A 25,995-nucleotide genomic window follows, 5' to 3' on the forward strand; every position below is an offset into this window, starting at 1 on the left:
AGTTACCTCCAAAAAGATGACCATGTGTCCTTCTGTGTACATCCTGGAGGTGCCTCATCATGGTGTGATTCCCAAAGGAATACTTCCTGTTAGGATTACCTCTAGAAAGTACACGCTTACACAGCTTGCAAGTAACTAAGGGTGCATTCACCTTTTGCTGGCCTTCTGGAAAAGTAAAATAATCCCAAACATAAGAAGGCTTTACTTTCCTCGCTCTCTGCCTCAAGACAGTGCTGCTGGTGCTAGCCTCACTCTCAGAAGGGCTCTGCTGTTCTGCCATCGTATCCCAAAGACAAACCAGCTCCTTCTTCCAAGGGATCACAAGCAGAAATGAGGGGAATGGGTGTGGTGTAGGAGAGTTCTAGAACTGAAAGTAGTTTCCACCAATCAAAAGTTGTGTTTCATGATCACATGACCTACCGTACGCTTACGGTACGCTTACGGTACGCTTACGGCAAAAAGTACGCGTGCGCGTAAAAAAGACACGCGCTTGCGCGCATGCGCATAACAGTCATTTCCCGGCACTTCCGCGTAACGTGCGCGTGTTGCGTAAGCGCGCACGCGTCCCACGCGCAGTACGCGCGGCTACGCAAAGTACGTAACTATGCGCAAGCAGCGTAGATAGATTACGGACGTTGCGTAAACCGTACGCTTACCGTGAGCTTACGGTACGCGTACTATAAAAAAAAAAAAAAAAAAAAAAAAATCTGGAAATAAATTTTACATGTTTATTTTAAAAAATATATATAAAAAAAATATTTAAGGATTTTAAAAATTAAAGCATAGTCTTTATAAAAGATAAGAAAATTAAAATAAAAATATGTTTGAAAAAAATGAAGAATATAAAAAAAAAATAGCATTTAAAAAACCTTGCAAATTCACTGAAAAAACCATGGGTTTCACACACGTTATAGTTAGGAATTAGCATTTAAAAAACCTTGCAAATTCACTGAAAAAACCATGGGTTTCACACACGTTATAGTTAGGAATTAGCATTTAAAAAACCTTAGAAATTCACTGAAAAAACCATAGGTTTCACACACGTTATAGTTAGGAATTAGCATTTAAAAAACCTTAGAAATTCAGTGAAAAAACCATAGGTTTCACACATGTTATAGTTAGCTGGACATTTTACTCGTAAAAAACCAATGAAATTGCCCCGTTATAGTTAGTTCAGCTAACTATAACTCGCGCGCCCGCAATGCACTGCTGATGACGTCACATATTACATCACTCATGACATGGTCAGTGACATCACTCATGACATCACTGATGACATCTCAAATGACATCACTGATGACCTCACTGATGACATCATCCTTGTGATAGAGTGGCAGACCTCCTCTCACCTTAATATAAGCTTTGATACACACATTCAAAAATAGAGACTAAAAATTTCAAAACAATGGACATACCAATACCAGTTACAACAACCTCTTCAGTAATTCTAAGATCCACATACACATCCACTCATTCACCAACAGTCCTATACAGTCACTCATACATGTACTCACTCATCATATGTACTCATACATCTATACATCCTGTTACACAATGCCACTCATCCATAGAGTTACTCACACACATAGTCACTCATGCTAATAAAGAATAAAACATACATTTACTTGCATATACAGTAATACACACACCACCATACTTACTTCTACGGAAACTTACACATACTTAGTCTTTTAAACAATCACTTATAGAAACACATACTTATTCATACAGGAACTCTTTCAATCTCTCCCTCTCACATATACTCACATATATACACCAATAGTCACATATACTAGTTTAAAACATATGTAGTTACTCCTGAAGACACTATTGAGACAGTCATTCACTCACTAACACACCCATACACACACTCATCCACCCATACAGTCCTGCACACATGCTGTCTTCAACACATACAAACAGTGAGTCACTCATTCATGCATCTATGCACTACGTAATACCCCCCACCGTACCATACAGACACTCAGACTGATACTCAAAAAAACAACTAATAACCTATATAGACACCCATGTAGCTACTCACCAACCCATGCAGCCACTTATACACAAAGTGAGAGATACACTTAATCAGTCAGTTACACAATCAATTTTTCAAAAACAAATCATCCATTTAGACACTTATATACCCATTTATTCTTCCATTGACCTTGAGATATACATATATAAAACATATTTAATTTTCAGAAAAACACACATTCACTGGATGATGTCATCAGTGAGGTCATCAGTGATGTCATTTGAGATGTCATCAGTGATGTCATGAGTGATGTCACTGACCATGTCATGAGTGATGTAATATGTGACGTCATCAGCAGTGCATTGCGGGCGCGCGAGTTATAGTTAGCTGAACTAACTATAACGGGGCAATTTCATTGGTTTTTTACGAGTAAAATGTCCAGCTAACTATAACATGTGTGAAACCTATGGTTTTTTCACTGAATTTCTAAGGTTTTTTAAATGCTAATTCCTAACTATAACGTGTGTGAAACCTATGGTTTTTTCAGTGAATATATATATATGTGTGTGTATATAAATATATACATTTTTAATAAATGTAACTTTTAAACTTTAACTATAAAATTAAATAAAACAAATTAATTCAAGAGATAACTTTTAATAGAACAAACTACAGGTTAAATATATAAATAAAAAATAAAGATTAAATTGTTAGTAAGGATGGGAATTTTTTATTATTTGTAATAATGTATTTATTGTTTAAAAATAATGTTTAAATCATATTACTACGCTTAATGATTTAGTTACACAATTATTTTCATTATATTATGATAAGTAACAATTTCTTTTATTAGTTCTAAGTGAACAATAACTATTTTAAATTAAATTTACTGGTATCTTATACTTTTTTTTTTAATAATAAAGTTAAATAATTTTCACTTAATTTTCCTCTAGAGGGTCTTTGTCATGGTGGTGGAGATCTCCACCTACACGTGAAAAGTAGTAACTTTACACTGGTAACTTATGTTGTAGGGGACTCCAACCCCTGATTTGAGGGTGTGGAGACATGCAGGACTACACCATGTTGTAAATATACACTTGGAAATGGAGAACAGCCAAAAAAGTGTAGTAGCAGATATACATGAGTAACTATAGACGTGTATATGTCCCTCTGAGTCATGTTCATCTTGTATGAATGCATGAATGTAAGAAAGACATCGTGGCCTTTGTTCACTTCATCCATTTTTTGTCAGCCCAAGGAAATTGTAAGTCTTGTGAGGTACCAGTTCTAGTACTGTCAAAGAAGTAACTGTCACAGCAGGAGTAATATTGTTACACTCCTGCTGTGTCAGTGTTGTTTAGCTTGAAGATCTTTATTGCAGCATTAGACTCATTAAGAGACTGAAGTTGCATGTCTCAGGCTTTACCCTTTCTTTCTGAATATCTCTCTGTGCAGATGTCTGTGTAATTGCTATTGTGCAGAAGTTCTGGAGTGATCAAGTGCTGACTTTCATGTGATATTACAGTAGACTGTTGGTACATGGGTGGATAGACTGTGAGGCAGCTGGGAGCAAAACCGATGTGAATACAAAAGGCACCAAGACCACTAACCGCAGATTTTACATGTACACTAATAAAAGCTCTTGTACGGATGAAAAGATTTTCCAACCGAGATAAACTGATACAATTTTCTCTTAATGACCAGTGGCAATGACATTTCCAAATTCGTAGTGCGTGTAAGGAGGTCATTATTTATGGGTATACACAGTATTGTGTAACTCATAGAAATAATGTTATCATCTGATAAAGCTGCCATTCTTGTAAATCTTTTATATTGGATTCTCTCTGAATTTTTTTCCGAATTATGATGCTAAAAGGTTCCTGCAGAAAACAATTTATGCAAAACTGTTTTTGCTAAAATGTTCATATGCATGCTAAGTTTTGAGTTTGTAACTTTGTAAAGTGTGACGCTCATAAACTTTGCAGAACTTAGCAGACAACATGAAAATTCCACCAGATCAATAACTCAACAAAATAATGAAAGGCTGTAGAAAGGTAGGGATTGGGTCAAGTCAAAGAGCACAGTGACTATGCCAGCTGCTGTGAAATAGTCAGCCTGCCTTCAATTATAGAATAATCAATAATTTCAGCAATAAAGTGAAGACTAATCAGATGAACAGGAGTGACATTGATGAACAGCCCACCTTCCACCTCTGATGCATGAAAAATCATCGCTCTTAGGTATTGCTTCTAAGCACTGTGCTTTCCTTTTCATGTTTAACTGGAGTTCGAGCTCCAGGGCTACTGTACAAGGAAACACTTAGGCCACAGGACCCCAGTCACAGTTGTGCCGTCCACAGCAATGAAGCTTTATCAGGTACACAGCGAAAACACGTAATCCAATCAAACTACCACAAATCTAGAACAGAGGGCAACACACACACAAAGTTGGACCACACTACTACGCACTGCCTGGAGGAGGTCCTCTTAATTGCAGAACTGCTCCAAGGAACTTTTCTCAACACAGGTGACACAAAAGCCTATACATTGTGGCTGGGGAGCATACACATGTATGCTTCCCTGGAGGACATTTCTTCGCTCTCTGTGCTCTCGTTCAGATAAAAGCATCATATAATAGTTCTCAGTCATGAATCTGTACCTCCCTGTAGTTGTACAGAAAGAAAACAAACACCACATTTTGGTGCCTCTCACTTGGTCTACTAACCCACTCTTGTTGCCACTCAATCTCTGTTGTAAGGGCCTGATTGTTGCACCAAGCTCATCCCTCGCCCAACCATGTAAGGGGACAAGGCAGTTGCAGCAGCAGTTCCTCCATTAGGGCGGAGGAGCATTGCCCACCCCACTGCAAGGCCAGCAAATATGAAAAATGGAATGGTAATACGATGATTTTGTTTCCATTTTATTTTTCAATATGGCCAAACCCAAGCAGAGTGTCAGGGTAGGGCGGACCATTGCTGCTGATTGGCAGCAGCAGGAAGCAGGGATAGTTACTCCAGTTTAAACTTTGTATGTCACTTTGGCAGGCTGTCTTGAGACAGCCAGCCTGACATGCACACTTTAAACCTCTCCAACCTAAGCTGTGTTAAACATCTGGATAGAGAACAGGCACAGGCCTCCAGTGTCTATAGGCAAAAACAACAATTGATGGACAGAATGCAGAACAATGTCATACATTCACCCCAGTACAGAGATCTGGGCCTAAATCCATCGTTTTTTTGCTCACCATGCCGTTCCAGTTTGAACCCAGCCATATGCAAATCAGTCTTGACCCTGTGCCTCATGGGAACAGTCCAGCCCGAACTGCCAAGCCAGGTCCTCCCTGGACTGGAAACAAGCATCCTAGGACCGGTTTCGGGGTTTCACCCCTCTTCAGCCAGGATAGCTTGATTCCAGTGGCATGGAGAGTAAGGGACCCACGTCTGGGCATACCCTTCCCACTCGGGGTGACAAATGCAAAAACAACAATTGATGGACAGAATGCAGAACAATGTCATACATTCACCCCAGTACAGAGATCTGGGCCTAAATCCATCGTTTTTTTGCTCACCATGCCGTTCCAGTTTGAACCCAGCCATATGCAAATCAGTCTTGACCCTGTGCCTCATGGGAACAGTCCAGCCCGAACTGCCAAGCCAGGTCCTCCCTGGACTGGAAACAAGCATCCTAGGACCGGTTTCGGGGTTTCACCCCTCTTCAGCCAGGATAGCTTGATTCCAGTGGCATGGAGAGCAAGGGACCCACATCTGGGCATACCCTTCCCACTCGGGGTGACAAATGCAAAAACAACAATTGATGGACAGAATGCAGAACAATGTCATACATTCACCCCAGTACAGAGATCTGGGCCTAAATCCATCGGTTTTTTGCTCACGTTGCCGTTCCAGTTTGAACCCAGACATATGCAAATCAGTCTTGACCCTGTGCCTCATGGGAACAGTCCAGCCCGAACTGCCAAGCCAGGGCCTCCCTGGACTGGAAACAAGCATCCTAGGACCGGTTTCGGGGTTTCACCCCTCTTCAGCCAGGATAGCTTGATTCCAGTGGCATGGAGAGCAAGGGAACCATGTAGTGGGCAAAAGAACGATGGATTTAACCTAGATCTCTTGACTGGGGGAGAATGTCTGCATTGTCAGCATTCCGTCCATCATTTGTTTTTTGTAACGCTTTTCGCCCTAAGTGGGATGGGTATTCCCAGACGTGGGACCCGTGCTCACTACGCCACTGGAGTCAAGCTATCCTGGCTGATGACGGCTGATAGCCAGACACCGGTCCTAGGATGCTTGATTCCGGTCCAGGGAAGACATGGCTTGGCAGTTCGGGCTGGACTGTTCCCATGAGGCACAGGGTCAAGACTGATTTGCATATGACCATGTCTAAACTGGGGTGGTGTAGTGGGCAAAAGAACAATGGATTTAACCCAGATCTCTTGACTGGGGGAGAATGTCTGCATTGTCAGCATTCCGTCCATCATTTGTTTTTTGTAACGCTTTTCGCCCTAAGTGGGATGGGTATTCCCAGACGTGGGACCCGTGCTCACTACGTCACTGGAGTCAAGCTATCCTGGCTGATGACGGCTGATAGCCAGAAACCGGTCCTAGGATGCTTGATTCCGGTCCAGGGAAGACATGGCTTGGCAGTTCGGGCTGGACTGTTCCCATGAGGCACAGGGACAAGACTGATTTGCATATGGCCATGTCTAAACTGGGGTGGTGTAGTGGGCAAAAGAACGATGGATTTAACCCAGATCTCTTGACTGGGGGAGAATGTCCGCATTGTCAGCATTCCGTCCATCATTTGTTTTTTGTAACGTCCAGTGTCTATAGGAGCACAGAGCCAGGCCACTCCAACCAATCCTAGCACTTCTCTCATGTGAGTAAATTTAATCAGCAGTATTAGAACAGCTTGTAGACTGGTTAGGGGAGTTGAGTGTGGGACTCTGCAAACATTGGGTAAGTACGCTATTTCTTTTAATTTAAAACTGGTTTTCTATCCACTAACAGGAAATGGGAGAAACTCCCACTGCCTTTTCTTCAGCCTCAACTCCAGAGCTCTCAATCGTGGGGTAGATTTATATCGGACTTGTGCCACTTTTACGCCGCCGTTGCGTCACTTTTGTGACGCAGCGGCGACGTAAACCCTGCGCCATGTTGCGCCCCATTTACATCGTGACGCATCTATGGAGATGCGTCACGGTATAAAGCCCTGCGCCACATGAAACCTGCGTCAGGTTTCATGTGGGCGTTTCAACTCAGGGGGGGCGTTCCGTCGCAGGAACGCCCCTGAAAAGTGACTCAGTGAAATCTATAAGATTTCACTGAGTCACTTTCCCAACGCTGACGCGTCAAAACCCTGCGCCTGCTTGAAGCAGGCGTAAGGCTTGACGCACCATGTTAGGGATAGGAAAGGTTGGAACAGTGCTGGAGTTGCGTCGCGCTTGCAACGCAACTTCAGCACTGCGCCAACCTTACGCCGGCAGATGCGTCACGTATCTGCTTTTCCTTGCGCCATGATGCGCCGCATTGTAAATGCGGCGCAACTGCGGTGGCGCAAGGGCAAACTTGCGTGACGCATCTTCCGTGGCGCATCCATGCTGATTTGCAGGGATGCGCCAGGGAACATAAATCTGCCCCACTGTTTCTAACAGACCACTGTTGGAACTGGCCCTTTTTGCTGCGTTATCACCAAACTTTTTTCCTTCATCTGACCTTTTTGTTTGCTTTAGGACTCTGGGCACTTTACCACTGCTAATCAGTGCTAAAGTGCATGTGCTCTCTCTCTCCCCTCTAAACATGATAGGATTGGTTTACACCTGTTTGGCATATTTGATTTACTTGTAACTCCCTTGTAAAGTGGTATCCCATATACCCAGGGCCTGTAAATTAAATGCTACTAGTGGGCCTGCAGCACTGTTTGTGCCACCCACAGAAGTAGTCTTTCAAACCTGTCTCTGGCCTGCCACTGCAGGGCTAGCATGCTCAGTTTACTGCCACTTTTGACGTGGCATTTAAAACTACTTGCTAGTCCCTAAACTCCCCTCTTAGTATACATAGGTCACCCCTAAGCTAGGCCCTAGGTTGCCCTACGGGCACGGTGTTGTTTATGTAAAATGTAGAACATGTGCCTTTATTGTGTGGCATGTCCTGGTAGCGACAACAGACATTTTGTTTATCTCCACTGTGAGGCCTACTCCTTGCATAGGCTAACATTTGGAATTCCCTTATACGTTTTTAAGTGGAATTCCTGATCAGAAGGGAGTAGAGTTGCCATGCTGTGAACATGGTGGAGTTCACAGCAACACCAACATGTCACTCGCTGCCTTCTGGCCCGGAGGTGTTGTTAGAGAAACTTTGTGCGCTGCCTTCTCTCCCCAAGAGATTGGCACAGCGTCACACAGACCCAGAGAGAGAAAGACACCGATTATGGAGTCTTTACCAGAGACTGTCCCCCGTGGCAGCTTGACCTCACCTCGCTTTAAAGATGGTCCTGGGGGAGTGCAGGAACTGTAGTTTTACTTCCTCTTCACACTGAGGGCATTGGCTTAGCCTTGACTTCACCACAATCCCTGGGAGTTTAGCAGCTACCATGCGCTCTCACGGGCAGCTGCATATGGTAATCCTGAACACAGGGGGACACAGCATGGCCTCCCTACTAATTCTGGCAATTTGTGTCCCCCTACCTGCGAGGGCACACATTTGGGGCATCTTCTCCTCTTAAGAGGGTACGACGGGGAGAGTCCTCAAAGGAGGCCCTCGAGTAGTAACGGGTTGCCTTTGGGAGAACTGCCCCTGAAATTACTGTATAACTGATAGTAGGTGCTCAAGCACATCGGGGCCACATAGGTTGTCTTTTTGATGTATTAGGGTGCACTGAAATGACCAATAACCGGTAAAAGATGTGCTATGTCCATATGTTCATTTAATTGTAAATGATTTACCCTAAACATCCTGAAACATTTGCAAAGCAATTACTAATGTGTTCTTCTGTGCCTCACATGCCAAGTATTTTATGATACATGCCGTTTTGACCCTAGTGTGTTCGAGCTAACAAATACCCTGTAAGAAATTGCATGGTAGGCCCAGAGTTTACTTATTGTTACTGCTACCTTTCTTGCACTACTGTTAGGATAAATGCTGTTTTAGTCTTGTACAGGATAACAAGTACCATCTAAGTATTTGACTAGTATGCACAGTATTTATGGTTCATGTCATTTTGGTCTGCTTTTATGTACAATATACTATATATATTTTTATATAATCCTGTGTGGAGTCTCTTTTGTGGTGTGTTCATTGTGTTTCTGTGTGAGTGTTTTGAGCAAACGCTTTACACATTACCACCGATGACAAGCCTGACTTATCTGCGCCAAGCTACCAGAGGGTGAGCACAGGTTATCAGTGGTGTGTAACGTACTTGCCCTGACTAGAGTGGTGGGTTCTGCCTGGCTTAAGTGCATACCCTAGCAAACCAGAAACTGCAATTTTCAACAACAACGTTTAAGAGCTTTGCCGATTTCACACAGTGCCTGTAAGCGCGTCAAAATATTCTCCTCACCACTTTCAAATGAAAGCAGCCGCCATTGGGCAACTGTCCAGTGTGCCAAATTGAGCAAAGCACCTAATCTGAGGAACATATCTCTACCTTTTCTGCTTTACTTTCTCTTGCTGTGGATCAAAGTATGTTGTTGAAAATTAAGTTTAATCCCCAAACATGACAATCACTGGCACAATGTAATCACTGGAAAAGACTCAAACCAAGGTGTAAAGTCTTGAAATCAGGAACCAGGAACTTGTGTAACGGACAGCCTAGGTGAAAGGTGATAATGAGAGTTACGGTGAATGAATTTTATTCTGAATAAAAGGGTGTATAGCCCCGGACTCTTTAATCCACTCATTAAGAACATTCAAGAGGAGCTTAAAGGCAATATTTGTACCATTGTGGATTACACACACATGTACCCAGTGGAAAAAAATGAATATTTGTATGTATTGCGCTGACTAAGGCCCAGATGAATCATTGTATTCGACTCAAAAACTGACCAGAATTTTCAACCGCAAAAAGAACAATTCATGGTCAGAATGCTGAACAATGTCATACATTCTCCCAGTACAGAGATCTGGGCCTAAATCCATCCTTTTTTTGCTCCCCATGCCCATTCCAGTTAAGACCCAGCCATATGCAAATCAATCTTGAACCTGTTCCCCATGGGAACAGTCCAGCCCGAACTGCCAAGCCACATCCTCCCTGGACTGGAAACAAGCATCCGAGGACCTGTTTCAGAGTTTCCCCCCTAACCAGCCAGGCTAGCTTGACTCCAGTGGCATGGGGAGCATGGGACCCACGTCTGGGCATACACGTCCCACTTAGGGTGACAAATGCAAAAAGAGCAATTGATGGACAGAATGCTGATCGATGTCATACATTCACCCCAGATCAAAGATCTGGGCCTAAATCTATCCTTTTTTTGCTCCCCATGCCCATTCCAGTTAAACCCAGCCATATGCAAATCAGTCTTGACCCTGTCCCCATGGAAACAATCCAGCCCGAACTGCCAAGCCAAGTCCTCCTGGACTGGAAGCAAGCATCCTAGGACTGGTTTTGGTGTTTCGCCCCTCATCGGCCAGGCTAGCTTGACTCCAGTGTCATGGAGATTTCCCCAGATCTTTGTGACTGAGGGTGAATGTTTGCATTGTTCAGTATTTCGTCCATCATTTGTTTCTTTTGCATTTGTTGCCTTAAGTGGGAAGGGTATTCCCAGACATGGGATCTGTGCTCACTGGGCCACTGGATTCAAGCTAGCCTAGCTGTTGAGGCGTGATGCCCCGATACCGGTTTCATTATGCTTGTTTCCAGAACTGACGCCTCACCGACTTCCCCTGTCCTAAAATCAACACGTTTCCTCCTCGCAGACAAGATGCCGCACCTCCCCCGTGGCAGCCAGGGAGCCGGTCTCGACTTCGGCAACAACGCCTCACCTCCACAATGCCATCCATAGTCAAAGACTTTGTTATCCGAAGGTTCTGTTTGTTTGGGGGTCCATGTGACTCCATGGCTGACGCCGCGCAACTCGCGGTCGGCACCGTACTTTGGATTCATTGCTGTCACAACGTCGCAATAGCCCCAGGTGGAGCTATTTGTTTCCTACAAGCTTTATTTTGGAAGTAACTGTTTTTAAGTGCTAGTTCACTTCCTGTATGTTGGATGTTTGTCATGTTGGTCTTGTTGAATATATATAAAGGTACTTTATTTTTCCAAACTGGTGTGGTGTTCATTTGTAGGGTTATCACTGTAGTACTGTATGTTTTAAGTACAAATTCTTTACACATTGCCTTTGGGATAAGCCTGTCTACTCATGTCAAGCTACCAAGGGGGTGAGCAAGGGTTATCTAAAGTGTGTTTCATCCTTATCCTGACTAGAAGCAAGGGTCCCTATTTGGACAAAGGTACCTACCTCTGCCAATAGATACCCCCATTTCTAACAGCACCAATAACCAGCTTTTCAGTCTAATGCCTTCAGAGGGGAAAGAAAGAAGCAGAGAGCCCCACTGTGGAGTGTGTTACCATCATCCTGTCATGTGACCGATGAGTGGAAGCTTGAACTAATATTTCTTGGATTAAAAAAATGTTTCATTCTCCTAAAGAGGAGATTCTAAGGGCCAGATGTACTATTTACTGGTTGTAAAAAATGGTCACAATTTAAGGCCAATATTTTTGGAACCTCTAAAGCATTTTACGATCTAACCTATGCACTAATCGAGCTGTTTGTTAAAGTCTGATTCAGAGTGGGTTAAAATCCACCATACCACAGGAATATTAATGAAGTAGGTAGCAAATTGCTAATCATTCCAACTGGAGGCCATCACTTGAATGGTGACCTGCTAGCCACAGCAGATCCCGGCATCTTTCATCGCTTTTATATATAGTAAACTTTTTTTAAATGTAGCTTGTTTTCCTTAAAACTAATTGTGCTGTGTTTAAAAAAATGTTACTTTCTTTTTTTACATTTGTTTGAGACTTAGGAGTGGGCATCTTGACAGCTGACTACTCTCCAATAAGTACTTCCTCTTGGTGACCGGGTAACCACTTCAATTCAGGAGTGAAAGAAATTTTGGTAAAAAAAGATTGATACATCATATGCCAAACCCGTATTTGGAAGGGATGCATACAACACGCCCCCTACAAATACCAAATTAGTATGAGATCACAATCCCATTTTAGGAGTTGGTAAAAAAAAAATCTGATTCCTAAAATGGAATTAATACATTCAAAGAGGATTTTTGCCCTTGCAAACTCGGAGTGTTTGTGACCAAAGAAATGCTCCGTACACCAGCCCTAAATTGTGCAAACTTTAAGTATAATTGAAATGTGAGCCTGATAGTTAAAAATTGGAGCTAACATAAAGTGTAGCAAAGGTACGGTGTGGCAGGATTATGTATATAAAATAATTCACCTTTAATTATCCGGTGTCAACAGTGGTGGACATCCCTTCGACATACCACCTTTGGGTAGGGCTACATATCACCAGCTTACTAATTAATGAGGATGATTGTGCTCAGCACCAGATCCTCTGGTGGAGCCATGTACATGTTAGAAAGAAATGTTGACAAGAATGGCCCAAATCGCACCACAAACATCATTAGAATTAGTCTGGCATGAATTTTCTATCTGGATGATCCAAGTAGGCACATATAGTCTGGGTTGTAGCTTCAATTGGTGCAACAGGTGCAGTGGCACCAAGGCCCAGAGGCCTGAGGGATCAACTGAACCCTGATTATTGTGGCATTTTATAGTTCAAACAGCAGCCATCTACGACACACTAGCTATGCTACTGCAAATAGGACACATTAATATCATCCAATTCACATGCATGCAGAAAGAATAGATTAGAGTGTTCCAAGGTCAACTATGTCAAATGCTGCTGAGAGGCCCAAGAAAACAAGTAGAGAGGCACCTCCATTCTGCCATACCGAGCATGTGCACAGCATCGTTCACCATATCAATTGATGCCATCTCAGTGCCAAAGCCGGAGTCACAACCAAATTGGCAGTAGGATGAAAGATGAAGTTAAAATTGCTAAGATATGCACAACTCAACTAATCATCCTGGAAAAGTTAGCAATACGTAAAGGTGGAAATGTCCCAAGTCGAAGGTGCCCAGGGTTGACTTTTTCAATAGTAGCAATACCTGATTGTGCCCAAAAAAATGAATCCTTTCTTGTGATTGAAAGTTGATAAGTGAAAGCTGCAGTGGAGAAACAACATAGTTTATTTATTTGAATAAAGACACTGGAACATGGCCTTAATAGTATATTTATGCATTCATAGAATCTAGAAGAATCCTAAATGTTCCACCTGAAACCAAGTTCCACACACTCCACAGAAGAAGAGGTGTCACTTGCAAAGCATTGACAAAAATGAAATAACTAAATAAATGTTGTCACACATCATTCAGGGGAGCACAATCCATACAGGGGCTAGTGGGCCTGACTGTGGTGGTTGGGGTTGTTTGCCATTGGTATCCATCCTGGGGCGTTTCCCACGATGACTCTGCACAATAGTACAACCTTTTCCACACTTGACTCAATGTGGCATAGCTTAGCAGTAACAGGCTTCTCAGTGAGGTAGTGTGAGGAGCAGGAGCTCAAAATTAAACAATCTGCCAACAGACACAGTAAAGTACTGTGCAGCCCATTGTTTGCTTTTATGAGAACGAAAGTACTTTTTTTTTAATAACCAAGTTTTCTGGATTTTTAGACAAAAACACAACACAAAGACTACAGTCATTGAACCAGCATATTAATATAGCTAACATCATCGTTTCTCAGTCATTCCTCCCTCCATCTGTCCCAAATCTTCTCATGTTTGTGGGGACAGCCCTGGGCCTTGGATATCTGTTGTTCCTGCTGGGCACACCATTCCACCCCCTCCTCCACTCTGCAACTAAAGGGGGAGTCAGTGACTTCCATTTACGGGCATATCCTGTTTAGCCACTTGTGTGGATACTCCAATAGAAAAAGTTCCTTCCTTTGCCCCCCTACATCCTCCAGTAACCCCAACAAAGTCACCTTTGTGGTAAGAGAAGGCTGGCGGTCTAAAACCGCTGACATTTCCCTCCCGATCACCTCCCAGAAGGGAACTAGCCCTCGACAGGACCAAACTACATGAAAGATATCTGCGTCTGGTATGGAACATCTAATACAGCTGGCCTGGGCAGTTCTGCTGTCCCGACGGAGCCACAGGGTGAGTCATGCATGTGACTTGTAAATAATTAAGCTGGACCAGCCTGTGGAGTGTAGAGATAGCAAGCTCGCAGGGGGGCATTCTGGCCTTGCTTCACTCCAGGCCCTCCAACTCCACACCCAGACCTCCCACATCAGCCTCAAAATGTAATCAGGGTTGTTGGTAATCAGGGAGCAGGAGATCAGGGAGATGGCTCCTTTATTTAGCTTCCCCATCAACAGTTTGGCCTAGAGGGGACTAAACTCCAGGATCGGCTTGTCAAGGGAATATTAGCCGAGAGAGCATGCCTCAGCTGCAGGTACTTATGAAACTGAGTATGTGATAGTTGATTCTGCTCCTGCAGCTGGTAAAATGTCTGCACATGGGCACCTGACCCAACATTCCGAGAAGAGTAATGCCTATCATGTCCCACTGCACAAAGCCCTTAAGACCCGCAGTATGGTGAAGTCAAATACCGTGACATAGGGGGTTCTGCCCAGTGAGCTTGCTGTCCCAGCCCACAAAATGCAGTGCCGCCATTCAGCACATCAACACCGTCCGAGTGCATTCAGAGAGAGACCAGGGAATCAGGGCCTCATACAGCGAGTCTGTCAACCTGTCAAGGCCAAGCAGGGCTAGTTCTGCTAGGTTATCTGGGTCATCCCACTCACCATTAAACCAGTTGTTAATCACGACCAACTGCAAGGCCAAATGTTAGCCATGTAAGTCCGCCATACCCATCCCTCCCTTGTAGGGAGATTGGCAGAAATTAACAAAGGCCACACGGGGACAGACACCAGCCCAAAGGAAGGTACAGATAGTTGAGGCAAGGGCCTGGAACCACTTCCTGGGAATTGAGTGTGGGAAGTTCAAAAAGGCTTACAGAAAATGAAGCAGGACCATCTTTTGAAAAGAGCCACCCTCCCAAGGATATGCAGCGGTAGAAGGGCCCACCTCTGCAGGTCCTCTTTCATTCTTTTGAATAGAGGAATCAAATTAGGATTCCAGGCCAAGTTTCGAATTCTCTAAATGTAGAAACCCTGGTATTTGAAGGAAAGGTGGCTCAAGAGGATCGCGGACTGCCAGGCACAGATACTCGTTTCACCAACAATGGGGAAAGGGATTTTGACTTGTTCACCTGGAGGCCATAGGCCTCCAAATATACCCGCAGGATTTCTAAACAGTGAGGACCTAAAGTCCGCTGAGTCATTAGGAACACTAAGATGTAATTTGCGTACAGTCCAAAGTATTCCTCCAGACCGCCATTCCAGGATCATCCCTGGATGAATGAGTTAAAACTAATGAAGTGCACCAGCGGCTCAATCGCCAGGGCAAATAACAGAGGGGAGAGGGGACAGCCCTACCGGGTGCCTCTATAAATTGGAAATGGGGGAACACAAGACTCAATTTTTACCCTGACCTGAGCATCCAGTTTGACAATGAGTAGACTGATGATAGAGTGAAGGTGAGGCCCCTACCCAGCTCTCTATAGCACCGTACTCAAAAAGGACCAATCCACGGTGTCAAAAGCATTTTCAAAGTCAACTAAGAGTAGGGTTGGGGAGCCACAGCGGCAGTGGGCCTGAGAGAGAGCCATCTGGACTATACAAATACAGTGTCTTGTGCTGCATGTGGGATGGCATGAAGCTGCACTGATAGGGGTGAATCTAAAAGGGAAGGGCATTGTGCAGCTGATTACCCAAAACTCTGGCAAACACCTTAACTCTGGTGGTGATGAGAGAGATAGGCAGGTACAAGAAACAAATACCTGTGGTTGGCCCGGTTTAGGAAGCACCACAATAGTGGCTGTGTTGAGTTTCTCAGGAAACGTCCCCTGGGTCGCCTCCTACTTAAACAGTGCCAACAGGTGAGGGAGTGTAGGAGATTCCGGAATCTCCTGTATTACTCCATCAGAAACCCGTCAGGGCCCAGAGTCCTACCCACTGACATGTCTGACAGTGCCTCACAGATCGCTTCTACCATAAGCGCTTGATCCATATCATTGGCTAGTGAATGGAAATTCAGGGTAGCGGAATGTCGTGGAGCAGCAGGAGCACATTCTCTTGAGAGAGCCGAGGCATATCCGCGTATAAAGCACAGTAGTAATCCTCAAAAACCTGTGCAGCATCAAGAACTTCCTCACACAAGCGCCCACCAGAGTCCGTAATTGAGGGCACCACCCTTGAAGCAACCTCCCTTGTGGCCAGCCAGTTAAGAAGCTTCCCCGACTTATCCTCATGCCCATATTCCCTTTGTGTCAACACCCTCCAACACTGTTTGGCCTCCTTCAATGAGACCTGACGCAGGGGAAGTGATCCAAAAGTCCTCTAGGGAGTGCAGCAGTCTCTAAGAGCTGGAGAACATCTGCAGCAGGGAGCCCTACCAGGTCAATACGTGAAAGGTCTTATGTGCCGAACACTTCTAGGTGTAGGTGGGATCACAGCAATGCCATATTCTCCTAGCATCACACAGCCCCATGTATTCTGCCCAAGTTGAAAGGTGATGGACCATGTCCAATGCTCCAGCCACAATGGGCGGCTGACGTCCAATACAGGGTCGGAGTCAGCGTTAAAGTCACCCCCGCACCACTGTGACCCCCTGTCGGGAGGGTCAGTAAGAGGGAACACAGAGAGTGCAACGTGGTCTAGAGCTGATTTAGCAGAACATAGACCGACAGAAAGTTATGGTGCCTGCCGTCCAGATGGCCCTCAGTCCTCACAAAAAGCGCCCTGGGGGGGTGGTCCACGTGGGAAGTGGACACCACCAGTGGCAACACCCTGTGCAGCAAGTTGGCAATCCCTAGGGATCCCAGGGAACAATTAGCAAAGGAGCAATGTAGGCCATACAAGTGGGTTTCTTGATACATAAGAACTGCCAGCTGGAGTCACCTATCTTATCGAAGGACAGTGGATATCTTGATACGAGCCAGCAGGCGGTTCATGCTCCAAGACAGTTTCCTAACCACCACCGTCTAGGCAGGAAGGTAATCTGGTCAAACCCATATACCTATCGTCTGGTAGACCCGGTGAGGGTGCAAGCATGCCTGGGGCGATGGCATAACTGAAATGGACAATGCACTCTGAAGAGTGACTAAGAGTGTGTATGGACTGCATTGTCAAACAACTCAAAACACACGTAACATGCCCTCTCCCCAACTTCCCCTCGCACAATACTTCTACCCCAGAAGCGTCTGTCACCCTAACCCCACACAGAACAGTATCAAACAGGGCCAATGGCCAACTGCACCTACATCCCCAGGAGCACCCCCTATCATTCGGATTGCAGTGCCTGACAACTACACTTATATATTCCCATAGCACCCCAACAAGGGGTAGCCTCGACAGCAGGCCCAACTACCGCTCAAACAAGACCAGTACAGCAAAGATCACATGAACCCTCTGGTATCAAATCACATTATACCAGGAGAAGTCTAATTGTCTGGGGAGGGCCTCACGATTGGCCCCTGGGACCCATTTCTCCCATCCTCTGCCCCTTCACCCTCCCTCCCCGTTCCGAGTCGGATGCGAGTAAGTTCTCCGGGATCGAGTCCACTTCCTCTTGGGTGGCTTGGGGGAAAGACAAGAAGCACTCCCTCTGCTGGGGACTGTTTTGGGGTGACAAAGAAGTAGGAGGTGAAGTTAAAGATCACTTTCAGCCAAGCCAGTAAAAGGAGCATGTACTGCAGGTTGAGGTCCTGTAGCTTCCGTGTAACTTCTTCGAATGAACGCTTGCATTTCTGGGACCTCTCAGATGTAATCTGGGAGAACTATGATCTTCACATTCTGGAAGCGGAGGTCCTGGTGTGCCCTGGCCGCACAGAGGACGTCATCCCTGTCAGGATGGTTAAGGATGCGAGCTATCAGGGATGAGACACAGTGCCACGTATGGGCCGGCGGGCTAAGGACCTATGTGCTCGCTCCACCACAAGCCAAGTCGACAACTGGTCAGCAGGAACCCATGACTGCAGCCAGTCCTCCAGGAGCTGCTCTGAACCAGAGGTCTCAACCACCTCCCAAAACCCAACAAACTGGAGATTGAATCTTCAGGACCGGTGTTCCACATATTCAGCTCACTCTTCGAGCGCCGCAGCTGCCAATAACAGCTTGGGGCCGGTCCGGTTCTGCCCGGGATTGGTCAATCTCGGAGGGGTGCACGCACCCCCAAAGACAGTCAAACAGATTATGGCCCAAGCACAAACCCAAAGCCAGTGGGCTGAATGCTCCAAGTCCCAATTCACCCAATTGAGCTCCTCCATTCCCGCGGGAGCCCACCAGGATGGAGGGCCCCTACTCTAGCTGCTGACTTCCCACAGCAGCGCCGTTCTCCCATGGGCCCTCGCATCAGTGTCCACCAAGCCTCTGAGTTCCAGAAGGGCAGGGCCGCCACAAAGGGAGGCACGGCGGCCACCCATGGGCCCCAATCAGTGGCTCAACCTCTCCAGCTTCCCCATTGACCGCTGGCTGAAATCCATGTCCCATGACCGCTGCACTCCAGTCTAAGCCTGCGCTGCCGTCTTGGGCATACTGCGTGGCAGCCCCCACAATCAAAGTCCACAGCACAGCTGGACAGTTCCTTTTTCCAGCGGTTGGTACCCTTCCACAGTCCCCGGCATCCCCAGACATAGAGGAGGCTTATTATGTTTCTGTCAAGCACGGTTGCATACAGATCTTACTGGGGGCTTGGGAGCAGCTCTAACTTGTAGTTGCCATCATGGCCATCGTGAAAGTACTTTTCATTTCACACCACAACTCAGTGCTGTACAGTTCAGTGAAAAAGACAAACAATGTTGAAAGCTACATTCTGTATTGAAGCAGTGCAACCCTTCCCTCCCCATAACTGTTCGCTTTTCCTGCTAGAGTCAAGATTCCTGTTATCCCAATCCCTTGCTCTTCTATAGGGTTAGGCAAGAATACGCTTAGGTGGATCTAGCTCAAATGTTAACACTGGTTTCAATAGACAGCACAGTTCAACAGTTTATTGTTTCTTTATCACCAAATTAACAGTCTCTAGCCAATGTGGTGGATTGTCCGCGCCTTCGTGACTTATATCCCCTGGCTGTCAAACCTTGAGATTTACCTGCAAAAATGTTCTTGACAGTTTGGGTGTGAAGCAGATGTGGGTGCACTGTCCCTCCTTCAAGCTTAGATTCTTTGAACGGGGCTGCAGCAGCAGTCTTTCTGGACAGTGTCAAAATATGGACTCCGGAGGCGGGTCTTTATGGCAGTGCCCAACACATCAGCTGCAGCTCTCAAAGTTAACTCCGGGCAGGCACTCAGTGGCAATATTAGTGGCCTCCAGGCCAAATCTTCTCACAGTGATCTCTTGGGCATTTGTGCTCCTAGGCAGATTGAGCTCTCTGTTCAGCAGTGATGCATTCTTTTACTTTTTTTTGGTGACAGCAGCACCCGATGGTCAAACTCGCTGGTGGGTGAAACACTTCTGGCTAAAACGTGACACTGTTCCCTCCAGGAACTATGCTGAGGCATTGGGGAGACCCTCTCACATCAGAGGGCCTCCTCTATCACGCTTTCCTCGGTTATTAACTTTCTTTTGGGTTCCCCTCAGCAGAAACACGCATGGGCCTCTGGACAGTCTCTTCTTCTGCAGGGCCAGGCACACTCCTGCCCTCTCTCAGGCAGGCAAGCTTCAAGTCTCTTCAAACACACCCTCCCCTCCTCCAGCAGAAAGCACTGAATTCAGTTGATGTCCCCTCAACACAGCAGCACCACTCTTCATTGCCACCATCTACCAAATGGCAGTGCTCTGTAAGAACTTAGTAGCATCCACTTGATAACAGAGCCTCATGGAATTTCTAAAGGCAAGCCTGTCTCCATCCTCTGCAGATCAGTGTCTGGATCTCCAACCTTCACCCATAGCAAATAGAGACAGTACACTTTTACTGTCCGAGGAAGGTATCTTCATCTTCTATCTTGTGCCAGGATACAACCAGGGGTATCCAAAATGGACCCCACTGACTTCACTACTTAGACACACAAACACACACACACACGCCATACACACACACACACCATGGCTTTATGCTTACACCCATGACAGGGACAGTAATCCACTGTCAACTATGAGAGCACATTTGCAGCACCCCTCCATGTCACTGAACAGGTCATTGGCCTCACATGGTCAGGGACAGGCATGGGCCCAGGGGCCTAGGCGTGTCCCTGACTAGAGCCATTGTAACAGCAGATTGTGCATGCCGTAAATCTTCACAGACAAGAGTCCCACAGGCTGGCAGTAAAAGCTGAAAAGTGTGGCTGTAGAACTTCGCCTGGCAGAATTTGGGAATTTTCAGCCCACTGAGATCTTACTGTGGCTGTCTCGTAATAAGTAGTTTGTGACTGAACAAATACCCTTAACAAATTTAGCAAAGCATAAACTGGATCCAAAAGTGCAGCAGGAGCCAGAATAAATGAGAAAGGAGTTTAGTAATACAGTACAATTTGTGGGCACCGATAACCATCATTGCAGTGGAATGCCTTCATGGGGGGAAGAGTGGAAGCAGAGAGTCCCACCCTGGAATGCATTACCACCATGATGTCACCGATGATTGCATTGTTTCACATGCAGTTGGGCACTCAAGGCAGGAGTGCACGTGTGTATACCAATGCAGGTAATGTTCCCTTCCCAACAAATGCACTGAATTGTATGAAAATAAACTTGTTGTTCTCAGGATCTGGTGAGTTTGAAATATGTACTGGAAAAAGGTGTGAAATAATGGTTCACACCCCATCTAACTGGTGATGAGGACATAAAAATGGTTCTGAACAGACATTGGGTGCATTAGGAGGTTGTGGTGAAGCTAAAATCTTTAGTGCTTGGAGATGAGATGAAAATTGATCCGCTGAATGGTTCAAATGAGTTTGAATTGTCTCTTTTGGTGCCAATTCTAACAAAGGCAACATTTCCTTTGGTCACATATGCTCCACACTCACCGCAGCCCTATGTTGAGGCTGTTCACCCTGTAATGAAATAATTAGTAGAATCTGCAAGACAGCACATTCGCAGTGAGGAAGAACACTCTCCTTTTCATTTTAATGATCGTAAGTGAAACTGTAGAATACTTTAGTGATCTCACTTCAGTCTAATTTTAAAGAATCTTTGTCAAAGACAGACAATGTTCAAAGCTCTTCAGTAATCTCAGAACATTAAGCCCCAGCCTTCTATCCTTCCTCAAGCTACACCTTTCCTTAAGCTCCACCCTTCTCTCATGCCCCACCCCCTTTTAAGCTCCACCCAGCCATAGGCTAGAAGCATATCAACTGCATTGCCCTGAAGCGCCATTGAAATCTGTGACTTAAACTTTTTGAGATGATCCTTGTGTTTTCCTGACAAAGTCACCATAAAAGGCATACAGTATTTAAATTATAATATTTTAGGAGCTTTTGTTTAACTCAGTAGTCCAAGCACCTGTCCAAAGTTATTAGTTTGAATTCTGGCTGGGCTCACTCTTGATGTCATCCTTCTTAGGTTTTGAAAACAGGTTTACTGAGATGAGAGATATTAATACATTTTATTCGAGTGCTTGTTCACAAGTGAGTTTTTGATGCTATTTTTAAGCTGAAAAGTGAATTTTCCTCATACAGATTTTACCTACACACATCTACTTGCCTTCTAATTTGGGGGAAGATGTGTAATTTATGAAGTACAAAATGTGGTGTGCAGATGAATATAGGAAAACTTTATTTTCTCCTGCCCTATAGAGTGGATTCGTTTATGCTTGTTTTTACCTGGCATATCATTGCATACATTTACCTTCTGCTGTTATGGAAAGCTATGGTGGTATGTATTTGAAATATCTGTTATGTTAATGGAAAAATAAATAGAATACAGGGCTATATGAACTTTTTATTCTGCTTTTTCAATTTATGGCGATGTGCTGTGCATTCAAAACATATTTATGTCTTTCATGCATTTGTTTCGAGTGCTAAGCTTTCCGCAAAACATGTGGTTTTTATTGCCAGCAGGAATGAATAACAGCATTCCATGTGTAACCACATAAGAAAGAGCAGTAATATGCATATGCATAAAGGGAAGCTGTCTAGGTTCCAATTTCCAGCAAGGCTCTGAAATTAATTAAAAGTTGAAAAGAAGTGACAGTCTTTTAAGCCATCACAAGGATGTGCAGAGTGCTGTGGTGGATGGTGGGAGACACTCTTCAGAGGGTGGAAGAACGTTTGCTCCTTTGGCTATGGAGTGTCAAGGCGCGAGACCTGATGTGAACTGAGCGCTTCCGCAATGAAAATAGTGCATAAGAAAAAAATTCACAACATTTAGAGGGTTAATACCATCTAACATCTTGGTCCAGATTCTCAAATGTTTAGCATCAGGTTAGCGTTACTTTTTCAACGCAAACCCGGAGCTAAACCTGTTTTGGGATTTACCAACCAACGATAATTGCTATTAGCGTTAGTTTGTATGTGAAAGTAACACAAAGCAGCGCAAAACTCTGCTTTGCATTACTTTGTCTCAAGGGGGTGTTACATGACCATTCCCATTTTAACGCTAAACCCTATTCACTAACATTGATAGACAGGGTTCAGTGCCAAAAAGTAACGACACTGAAAAGCAGGCATTAAACAGAGAAATGTTTTCATTTCTCCGTGTTTTTAGGACTTTGCATGCATGTTGCACTGTACAGGACACATAAAAAGTAGTGTGGAAGCTCTGGCTCACTTAAACATCCCTAGTCAACCAGATGGTCTTATTAGTTGCTTGAGAGGTAAGAGGGAGGAAAACAATCCCAATTCAATCTCATTTCAGTGTAGACAACTCGGCTACACAATAGGAACCCTACAACTAACATTTTAGATTAGTAAGGTTTCATTATAAATTCAGAAACAGATTGATATAAATCAGTCTTAGCACCATGGTATAGAAATATAGAACAAACAGAATAAGTCCAAATCTCCCAAAGAGATTTACCCTATATAACAAAAAGCATACAACTAATATACATATATAGATATAGTGATGCAAATGATCTTGAGAAATATTTGAACATTAAATTGCTTTAGTTGATTTTCAAAAGGTAAGCATGAGCATGCTATCTTTCCCTATGCTACCTTAAAAGGGACAACCATAAACTAAGAAACACTGATTAAGAATAAATAATAGAAAGGTGTCAGCTGTCAGGGTCTTCACTAGAGGAAACTCCAACAAAGGGTCATGTAGCATGAAGCCACACAAAGCAGAAAAAGAAATCTGAACCTCATGAAGTCCTAAAATGTCTCTCTGTTAATCACTAAGGGGCCGTTCATGATCGGCCTGCCATCGTAGCGGGGCCTGGGACCGCCCACCTCTAAGGCGGCAGTCCCGCACCTGGGATTATGATGCGACCGCCACCATGGCGGTCAAATTCTGCTACATTAACATTGCGGTGGGTGCTGCTGGCTGCTGGCTGCAGCACCCGACGCAATGCTAAAACTGCATGTAGTGCATTTACCTGCACTACTTGGCAGGCACCACGCAGTGCCTGCCACTTAGTGCTGGGAAATGTAGGGGGGTACCATGGGTACCCCCCAGTGCACTACCACCCCCCAACACAAGGGGGACCAGCAAAGGGCCCCCAAATCCAATCCCCGCCAGCCTTTCCATGGTCGGTTTTACCGCCATGGAAGGGCTGGCTTGAGCCAGCATTGTTATTTGGCGGACGCTGCCTGCTAGGTACCGCCACCATTATACACATGCTGGGCAGGTCCGCCAGGCAATCGGAACGATTGCCTGTGGCAGAACCGTGGTGGGTGGTCTTTGCTACCCTCACGCTGCACCAACGATTCCCCCTGCCATCTTAATATGGCAGACGGAAAATTGCAGTTTGATGGCAGAGGGCCAGACAACGCACGTCTGGCTGTGGCAGGCCTTCCGTCATCGTAATCAGCCCCTAAGTTACAGCTTAAGATATTAGTTGCAGTCAAGGTAAATGACGTGATCAACTCCATTACCTTTCCATGATTCCAGCACAAATTGTCTACTGGCATCACCTTTCCCATATTGATAAGTTGCTACTTCATTCGTCCTTGGCCATTCTTCTCTTCCTCCATGGGAACTCGCCTCCATGCTCTTTTCTGCATTTTTCCTTGCCAAAATCCTTCTTCACATGCCAGCTATCTCACTGAAACACAAACCCTTCTTTACTAACTAATGAGGCTTTGTCCACACCTGTAATTGAAACAAAAATACAAGCAAACACATTCTACTTTGAAGGTTAAAAATGAATAGATGTTAGACTCGAAACGTGAGCTAGTACCGAAACTGTTCTCGAGGGCCTACAAATCATGTCAACGTAATAGTGCACAGGGTTACCAAAGCGTGCACATTTCTGAACATATACCAAATGCGGTGGTATATTTACAAACCCCTATTGCCACCAGAACATCACTTTTAGTAACGTTGAGTTGCCGATATGGGCTTCATCTTATTTACAAGGCAGCGTTAAGCCTCTTAATGTGGCTTAACGCTGCCTTGTAAATAAGGCCCCCTTTCACGCTATACTTAGCGTGAAAGGGAAGGGCAATAGGTGTTGCAGTGGGCTTTCCACCGCAGCACCCATTGATTTTGATGCTGCCCCATATTTATAAGAGCGGAGTAAATAAGAGGCAGCGCCAAAATTAAGACCACAAAAATCCTCGTCTTACCCTGGTGAAATGTTCTTTATGTTTGTATGTGTGCTGCATTGTGCAGCACACATAGAAGCAGCAAAACGCCATTGATTGTTTGTGTGCAGGAAGGTGTCCCTTCATACATATAAACAATTTTTTTTTTAATGATGTGTTACAACTTCTATGTGTGCTGCATTCTGCAGCACACAAAGAAGTTACAAAACACCATTGGTGATTGTTTATGTGCAGGAAGGGACACCTTCATCCACATAAACAATCTTTCTGCAATTAGCGCAAGCACAGGGTGAAACGCAGGCTTGTAAATACTGTGCAGCCCTGTGTTTCTGAAGTGGCGGAGAGCAGCGTTAAGCCAAGAAGGCTAACGCTGCACTCCGTCACTTCATTGTGAGTAGGCCACACAGTTTCTTAACACATCAATAAATTGGAAAAGATTACGAAAAATATGTTATTTCAAAGTATACCAATATGAATATAATTTCATGTTACACGTATATATGCCTAAACATTACACACACTTTATTTCACCGGCTTCACAATGAGACACATCTAAGCTTTAACTTCCCTTAGAATATTAATATATAAGTGTTGCAAAACCTCTATTACTCACATGTCTATGCACCACATTAATAAGTCTTATAAGGTTTCATGTGGAGTACTTTAAATATACAATACACCATCTCCTCTGAATAAAATTTATCACACAGAATATATTCGAGTGCTGACTACACATAATTATGATGAGCTCCTACATTATATTAGGGCGAGATCAAAATTACGCTTCACCAGTAGGGACAGCATTTAAACTTGTCTAGGCATAGCATTTTGTACAGGACCCTTCCTGTACAAAACCTATGCTAGACTCATGCATACACCCTAGTACTGTGGCGCTAAGGTGTGTGCCTGGTAAACTACAGCTGAAATCAGCACCAGCGCTAGGAAGAGAAGAGGAGGGTGCCATATCTCTGTGAATATGGCGCCCTCCTGCTCTCCCTGTCACGCAGCACAGCATCTTTGGGTGCTGTGCTGCGTTGCCTGACACCTTTCATAATCTGGGCCCTAAAGTTATTCTGTGTTTGTTGGCTTGTACTTTATGTATTCACAGTGAGGCCGATTCACAGAACTAATCTGAGATAAAATCCTAAACTTCCTAC

The 25,995-nt window shown here is 44.7% G+C and overlaps 1 protein-coding gene across 4 annotated transcripts in view; it reads left to right on the top strand.

Moving 5' to 3' along the window:
• RUNX3 (RUNX family transcription factor 3) overlaps positions 1-25,995 on the top strand; it is a 460,239-nt gene that overhangs the window by 135,256 nt on the left and 298,988 nt on the right. The gene's annotated exons all lie outside the window — the stretch shown is intronic.

The sequence above is a fragment of the Triturus cristatus genome, chromosome 3_2, assembly GCF_964204655.1.
Source record: "Triturus cristatus chromosome 3_2, aTriCri1.1, whole genome shotgun sequence".
Lineage (NCBI taxonomy): Eukaryota > Metazoa > Chordata > Amphibia > Caudata > Salamandridae > Triturus > Triturus cristatus.